The sequence below is a fragment of the Suricata suricatta genome, chromosome 9 (genome assembly GCF_006229205.1).
Source record: "Suricata suricatta isolate VVHF042 chromosome 9, meerkat_22Aug2017_6uvM2_HiC, whole genome shotgun sequence".
NCBI lineage: Eukaryota > Metazoa > Chordata > Mammalia > Carnivora > Herpestidae > Suricata > Suricata suricatta.
The window spans coordinates 87,238,532-87,247,287 of NC_043708.1; the positions used below are offsets into that span (position 1 = coordinate 87,238,532).

The 8,756-nt window shown below is 42.4% G+C and overlaps 1 long non-coding RNA gene across 1 annotated transcript; it reads left to right on the forward strand.

Annotated features, from left to right (window-relative positions):
• The first annotated feature begins 280 nt into the window (after positions 1-280).
• Positions 281-3,303, forward strand: LOC115301598. The gene is made up of 4 exons (XR_003913190.1): positions 281-488; positions 1,543-1,770; positions 2,631-2,707; positions 3,053-3,303. It is a non-coding gene; the product is annotated as an uncharacterized LOC115301598 (long non-coding RNA).
• Positions 3,304-8,756: the final 5,453 nt, after the last annotated feature.

An 8,756-nucleotide genomic window follows, 5' to 3' on the forward strand; every position in this document is an offset into this window, starting at 1 on the left:
ATCATAATTGTTCCTTTTTACTGAAACCAACCATTCCTTAAACCTAGCTTTTCTTCTTCCTTTTAAAGAAACTACATTTATTAATCACCTCCCTTGCTTCAGCAAGAGGTTAAATGCTTTATACATCCAGTTGAATTACCTCCCCAAATCCCTAGAATACACTTAAGATGTAGGCATGACTTTTGTGTGAGGGATCATGACTATGGTAAGCATTCCTTCACTGGTAAACCTATCTCTTTGTCTTTCTTCTGTTTTTCCGGTAGCTAAGAAAGTAATTGAGGTCTTCAAAGTAAGAGAAAAAACACAACTTCAACAGCAAGCAATGTAAATTAACATCTTCAACCTGCCTTCAAGTATTTCTCCATGTATGGACCTCAGGAAATGACAGATTAACCGAATGAACCAGACTTTCTGTGGGAAATTTAACATACAATTAAAATGCAGATTCCTGAGCCACACCTCAGATCTACTGGATCAGAAGCTTTGAGGTGAGCTTTAAAGTACTTAGGGTGGTTTTGATGAAGACATAAGTTTGAGAAATGGTCTGATATTGAATCTGTGTATTGGTCAGGATAGGCTTGTTATGCTTCAGTAACAAACAATACCAAAATCTCAGTGGCTTAAGGCAAGAAAAGTCCATATGTCACTCACACAAGTCTGCTATGGATAGGAGTAATTCTCCAGGGAGTTGTCCTCTATGTGGTAACTCAGTGATCTTGTGGCTCCTACATCATTCACTGTGTCAGAAGAAGGGAACTTGCCTGTAGAGGGAATGCAAAACAATATTCCACATTCACAATCTTCAGAAAAAAGAGAACTGAAAATACTAGTGATTACCAGTAAAATATACCTTAGATAAGTCTGTGTTTAAGTCCCCATGAACACACCCCACCCTTTCAGGAAGCCCTAATTTGTTCTCTAGTTTATGAAATCCTGCGTGACAGGTGAGAAGGGTGTAAGTTAGTATTTGCACCTTCCAGGTCCATTCCAGGAGCATTTCAGACCTCCAGAGAGGAGGGCCAAGGCAAAAGACAACAATCATTTGCCTCAACATCTTCCTCTCTTTGTGTTTCCATGTCAAGAGAATGAACTAGAGGTGGAAATTGCCTCATGTAATGATCTCAAAGAGGACAAGATGCTACTGTTGCTAAGGAACTGCAAAGGAAGCCTCCAGGTGCTGCATACTTGCCTGGACCACTTCTAGACCCTGAAGGGGACTCAAGGACGGTTCCCTGGCTGTACTCAGGGTTGGACTGCCCATTCACTGCCTTTGCTCCTTTCCCTCCCCCACCCCAGAGTTTTCCTCCTCCTTGGTTTATTATGGAACAGACAAATCTACAGTTTCTCCTTCTCTCCCCTCTCCCTGGAGAAAGCACACAAGCCCTCTGATTTCTGGGTTACAAAAGAGAAATAGCCACAGGTCAACATAATAATGAAAATAGGAAGTGTAAGAAAATGCCTGTCTTAGGAAAAAGTATGGTAAAATGGAGGTCACATAAAGACATATGTTAATCTACTTGAATTGTCCTCTCTCTCCACCAGGAGGAAGGGACCACATGCCCTTCAGCTGAGCAAAGGCTAGATGGAGGAAAGGGTCAGTGAACAGAAGACAGAGGCCAACTGTGTTTCCAATTACGTCTCGGGAGGAAGCCAGAGACTCTAGAACATTGTTCTCCACAAGAACCTTGAAAGGACGTTTGCAAGCTCTATAAGTTTGTTTTATTTTTTTCTCCTCAGATAAGAAATGGCATCCCTGCTTCAACCAGACTTGTATGTACTATAGGTGTACAAATGTATATGTATACGTACTAGAAGGTTCTATAAAAAGGATGGAGGGTCCTAGAACCAGTTTGGCCTTCAGGGGGCCCAGGTATAAGCCTGGAAAGGGCTCAGTGGAAGCTCCAATAGGAAGTTACGAAGTAAAATAAATTTTTTTATTTCAAAAGTTTTGTGCAATAACCACCCAAAGGTGAAATTGAACACCCTCTCCATTTGTTAGATATGAGGGCTGAAGGGTACCTTAGAGACTGGGTCCAAATGCCTCATTTTACAGACAAGGAAACTGAGGTACAGAACTGTCTGTGGTAGTCTGAGATGAGCCAGTCCTTCAGCCCAGTGTTCTTTCCCAACAACCTACTGCCACTCAATCCCAAGGAGACAGTGAAACACTGGGACACTTTGACAGTCTCTGTCCCCTCTATTCTCAAGATGGGTTTCCATAAGTGTTCCTCTCTTCACATAGTGTATCTTACCCTTTTCTCTGTAATGGAGTTAAAAATAAAGCCTAATGATGGGCAACTAAACTGGTCACATTTCACCCTCAGGCCCCAGACTCAGAGGGTCATTTGGTTTCTGGCAGGGAAGTGATCTGCACTGAATCACTGACAAGAAAATACAATGAGAGGCCAGGCATAGGCTCCACATTTGTCTTCTTGCTTCCTCTCTAAATATATTTTTCTGGTACTTCTAGTGCTGTACCAGGCAGCTTAAGGCTGAATGCATGGGGAAAGTGAGGCCAAAACAATCTCATCTCCCTGTGGTTCCTCTTCTTAACAGGAAATAATAGTGCTAATTTCCTTTCTTTTAGGGAGAACCGTAAGTCAGATAAGCATTCACCTCTCTGTTTCCAGGTTGCCAAGATGAAGCTGGCTTACCATGCCCGCAGAGTCTATTAAACCTCTTATTTCACCAACGAGGGGAGTCCCAGGTACCTTCAGCTTCATGCACCCATCCCACCATGTCCCTCATGACCAGGGCAGACCCACACATCAACCGCTCTGAAAAGGCAGAGAGACTTCCCTGAAACCAAAGCCTTTGTTCATGGAGACTACTGTTCTTGTTTGTGGACTTCCTAAGTTTTTTGTTCAGCTGCTAGAGACCCTTGCTTCTCACCCAGAATAGTTTAACATGTTGAAACCAATGCCGGTAGAGGAAATTAAGAATGAGACAAACATAATATTCTTAGAATGTTTTTAGCACTAGGATATTTCATCAACTCTTCACCCCAAGCCTAGTACCAGATCACACCTAAGATTTTATCCCATCTTTACAGACATGTGGCTTCATGAGTACCATCAGATGCATTCCGTATTCCTTCGTGAAGAAGTAAAGCTGTTGACTGGATGTGCTAAGCCTACCTCCTGCCTTATCTACAGCTCCTTCCAAGGAAGTTCACCACATGCCAGTTATGCAGACCTCTAAGACTTCATTTCCTCACCTGTAAACTGGAAATAATCAGAGAACAACCTCATGAGTTGATTAAGTAAATGTGAATGTGAATTAAATGAATACTGATTAAATGAATGTGATGATAAAATAAAATAATACTTACAAAATGCTTAGGGGAATGCTCAGTAAACCTTGGCTACTCTTATTATATGACATCATTATGTGACTCAGCTCCTCACCACACCCCACCCCGAGGTATAGCTGGTTGGACCATTACTGGGCACCTGAACCTAGGACAGCAACTGAACTCACCTGTTGCACAACAACTAATGCTATGGCCCATCATTGGGCACCATCTTGTCTACACAGCTTACCCTGGAAATCTGAAATCAGAAACTGCTTAGTGAAGGAGGTGAGTAGAAATGGAAGCAGACATGAAAAGTAAAGATAGAGAAAAGCAACAGCTGAGCACCAGGATGAAGACCCCTGAGCCTGCTTGGTTTGGAATTATAAGGGTTTTTGTTTGTTTGTTTCTTTGTTTGTTTTAAGTTTATGTATTTATTTTGAGAGAGTGTGTGTGTGAACAAGTGGGGAAGGGGCAGAGAGAAAGGGGGAGAGAGAGAAGGAATCCCAAGCAGGCTCCGTACCACCAGCCTGATGCAGGGCTAGTACTCACGAACTGAACCATGAGATCATGACCTGGGCTGATGTCAGAAGCTTAACTGACTGAGCCACCCAGCAGCCCCTGGAGTTGTAGTTTCTTGAGGCCTGCTCTTCCTGGGGCAAGGCCTTTTCTAAGATTCCTGAGCCCATGTATCATTACAATAAGCCATCTCTTATTTGAAATACTTCCAGTAGATCTCCTTTTCTTGCACCCAAATTATAAAAACAAAACAAACAAAAACAACACAAAAACAAGGGCACTTGGATGGCTCCGTTGGTTGAACATCCAATTTCAGCTCAGGTCATGATCTCACTCATGGTCTGTGAGTTTGAGCTCCTTGATGAGCTCTGCACTGACAGCTCAGGTCATGATCTCATGATTTGTGGGTTCGAGCACCTTGTTGGGCTCAGTGCTGATAGATCCTGCTTCGTATTCTCTGTTTGTCTCCCTCTCTGTCTCTGTCTCTGTCTCTGTCTCTCTCTCTCTCTCTCTCTCTCTCTCTCTCTCAAAAATAAAAAAAACATTTAAAACAAACAAAACAACAACAAAAACAAAAAAATGCATAATCTGACTCCAGCCTACCTTTCCGCTACTCCTTCATGTTCAGAGCCCTTGTTCATGCTATAACTCAACCTGAAATGCCCTTTCCATCCACCTCACACCATCCTCATGTACCTGAGGTGGAATGGACACTGCCCATACTTTACCCACATTCCCATTATTATTTCTACACACCTGGCCCCAAATGTCTGTATGCTTTTGTTTCTAATGGTCAACACCTGAGACAACCTTCAGAGACCTGCCCTCTGGCTACTGGAGCAAATCTGCCCATAAGTTCCTCCCACCCCTGTCCATCATGGCTTTTAGCCAATGACCAACTAATGTGAGACTATGAAAGCCCAGTTCCTTTGCCTGGAAGCCAGGGGCAAACTCTGAGGTATAAATTATTCCCTAGAGTTCCCCCACAGCCTCAGGCTAACCTACTCTCTATGGGAGTGGGCCAGAAATCTCATCCTTGCTTGGGGCTTCTCCTGATCCTCTCCTCCTCTCTCTATACTCCCTTTTTAGGTCTTCCCAGGAACTCTTCTTTAAGAAATCATTTGCCCACTCACCTCCTTCTGGAGAACCCAAGCTAAGACACAGGGTGAACTTGATCTCCCTTCAAAGCTTCCCTTGACAGTTCCCTTTTGCCCCTATAATTCCACTGCAACATTAGTACAATAATCGCATACTTACTGCTTTCCATGTCTGTCTAGATGGTGAGTTTCTCAGAGAGGAGGGGTTTGTCTTGCTGATGCTTATTTCCCCAGTGCTTACCACAATCCTTGAAAGCCAATTTTTTAAAATGTATGTGTTGTACAACTATCTACAATAGCCTTAGAGCTATAGAAGATAAAAATTATATGACGCTACTGACTTCCAATAGCCTTTGGGCTTCAGATTTCTCATATTTGAGGAAGTGATTATCTCTAAGGCTCCCCCATCTATGATCTTATATTTGAGCAGGATGATGACAATTTCTCACAATCAGCCCTGCCGTTTAGTGTCCCATATGCAAGAAGGGCTTGAAAACTGGAATAGCTGTCTTTTACCTCTGAATCAAGAGATCTGATTATCCAGCAACAACTTACAAGTTTTCAATTTTACAAATGTCTATCTGTGACTCAGAGGGGTACAAAAATACTTTGAAAACTCAGACTCATAAATTCATTTATTAGTTTATTATCTAACAAATATTTATTGAATGAGTACTTTGCCCAGGGCACTGTAAGCACCAAGGTGATAAATCAGGCTTGGATATAGGGCACTTTACATATGCCTCACAACTTACCGGTATGCTTTCATACACATTAACTAAATCACAATAAAACTGTGAGGTCATGAATATGATCCGCATTTTTTTAGGTCCCATAGCCAGGGCTCACAGAAAATCACACAATCAATGAAGAACTTGAGCCTTCTAGGTCTCTGGCTTCAATCCCCTAACATTTCCACTCCACCATGTTGCTTTCCTCGGCAAAACATCCACAAGTATCAGCCTTTACCATATTTTCTCATATGTTTTAGCTCTAGAGCTAGAGGTCACCTTGAAATGTCTCGGAAAATCATCCTTTAGCATGGGCCCTTTCAAATGATAAATGTTGAAAACACTACTTAATAAGGTAAATACTGCTTGTGTTCATTAAGCTCTACTAAGTCTTCACAAATAATGTGATTTTATTCCTAAGGAAAAGTGACACATTCTTTCTGGAGCACATGTACCAACTGAATAGAAATGTAGAAGCTTATAATAGATCACACCTGTAAATAAAGTTATATCTTTATAGATGAATTCAGTTATAATAATAAGTCATACATAAGGGTACATTTAGTTATAGAAATCTAAACATATGTTTAAATGAGATGCCAACATATTTCTAGATAATGGTATCTGGCAAGAGCACAAAAAGCTTTAAAGCACTTGTTATTTATTCCCAGGAAACCAGGATCAGGTTCAGAGCATTCGAAGAGTAAGGTGGGGGAAAATGACATAAAACACAAGTAACACAAAAAACACCAACACAATAATAACCAATGAAACATCTAAATTAGAGTCAAATGGCATACAATGGGAATTGGCTATGTCAGCCCCCACAAAGGGTATCCAAGTTTTAATCTCTGTCAGAACAAAAACAAACCAACCAACCTGACATTGAAGAGACTGGGTGGGGAGTGGAGGTATGGAGATACAGAGGGAGAAAAGGGCCAGCTTTATAAAGGACAGAGTCAAAATGTTTAAGGAAGTACGAACTGAGGCTTTGGCCATTAGAAGGTCAAGAAATTCAAATATAAGTTTGCAAACGTGCCTCAATAGCAATGAAGTTGCTTGTTTGGTGACAAAGAAAGGTCCAATTTAAGCAATATCACCATTTAGGGCTTTTCCAGAGTGAGGTGCTTAACCACTGACTAGATGGTCTGTATGGCATGGAGGGGCCACCCTAAAGGATGAGGCAGATCTGATCATCTACCGGAGGATACCCCAAATATCCAGAACTTCAGGTCTTTTCTCTTAGGTCAGTTTCCCTTCTCCTACCCAGGGTACTGGGTTGAAGCCTAGCTTCCACCTGGTAGGCAATCAGGAGAAAGGGGGTTGTGAAATCCTGCCAGGCACTATGCAAACTTTAATTTAAACCTCTGCTTCCACCAGTGTCTCTTCCCAGGCTTTGGCTATAGCTGGCGTATATGAATTCAGAGCCTTTCTGGTTTACATTCTGCAGAGTATACTTTACTTAGGCAGTCTGCTTAGGTCAGAGAGAAGGGGTCATATGGCTGAGCAGGGAGGTGGCCCACTTCTTTCTCCTGTACTCAGTAGGACCCAGTACTTCCATCTTTATTCTTTCTGCAGTTCTGCATTGGGACCTGTCTTGCATCTTATTGACTTCCCACTGACATCCTTACATCTCAATCTATTCCCACCACACCCATCCCCACCCCTAGACATTTGGGTTTCAGATTTTGGTGTGATGCCTGGTCATTTATTGTTCATCCTTCCAATTTTCATCTTCCATATTTGGTTTGAGATCCTCACGCTCCTTTTCTTTCTCCTTGTAGGTTTATCCTTCTTTAGTCTTCTGTTTTTGTTTCTAGAGAGAAATAAATATATGTGTGCAATTCCCCATGTTAAATTAGAAGCACAATAATTTAAGGAGGCTCAGTTGCATATATGTAAAGGCATAATCAAGTCAATCTGGCAAGATCACAAGTAGCAGCCTCCAAAACAGCTTTGAGTTCAAGGATAGTTTTCATTTTGATTATGCCGTCTTATAAGAGCTCTCTGAGACCAAGGCTTGGGGTAAAAGGTTTTCACATTTTGCTTGTGGCAGGGCATGCAGGAGGCATCACAGGTGTGAGTGGATTCAGACTCAGGCCAAGGCTTCTTACTGGCTGTGTGATATTGGGCAAGTTACTGACTCCTTCGGCTGCTTCTTTGGAAAATAGAATTAATTGCATCTCCTTCACTGGGTTGTGAAAATTAAATGAGATCATGCCTATGGAAGGCCCCAGCACAGTGCCAGGCACACAGGCACCCAGTGCACAACCACAGAAGCTGGTTCTTTCATGGCCCTTGAAACCAAATGTGGGCCTAGCGGGCATCCATTTGTCTCTGCTTCCTGCTCTTTGCCCCAGTAGAAGAGGGGTTATAGGGAAAGAAAAATAGAGTAATAAATCACACATGCTGTAACCTTCAGAGTCTGAAGAACACTGCCCCAGGCGACTCCTGCACAATCCAGTGAAGTGTACTGGGTGCCTCTGTCATCCACGTCACACACCAGAAGGTTTCCTGGCCCTGCTCACTATAAGTGGAGAGTGAGACTTAGTGGGACTTAGTTAGATGTTTTCTAAACCCTTCAAGCATGATCCTACCCCTGAGGATATGGGATAAATGACCTCTGAGGAGAGGAGAAAGGGAAAAGAAATGCATTCCATATTCATGTGACTCTTGACCCACTTAAAGGTCACTCCCCAAGCTACATCACCCCTTCCTGGGAACACTTAGCACCTGACTCCTGATGGGGTGGTTGGCCTCCTCCTTGTTATTTAATTAGTTACCCACAGGGAGGTTGGCTGGATGCCCACATTCCAAACAATCTCATAACTGGAAGGAATCTTCAGGATCACCCATTCAGGGCATAAGTCTCCTCTACAACATCCTCAAGTGGTTGTTTGCCTTTTCTGCAGCGCTACTAAATGATAGGGCATTTAATAACTTTGTCTGTGGACAGCTCTGAGAGCTGTGAAGCTCTTATTTAGATCAGTGTATCTTTTCACTGATTTTTAAAAAACATTTCAAAAAATTATGACCAGCAAAGAACACTGGAGTCCACCACTGCTATCAGAGAGCTGATGAGGGAGGAGAAGGACATTAAACAAGAATAGAAAACTC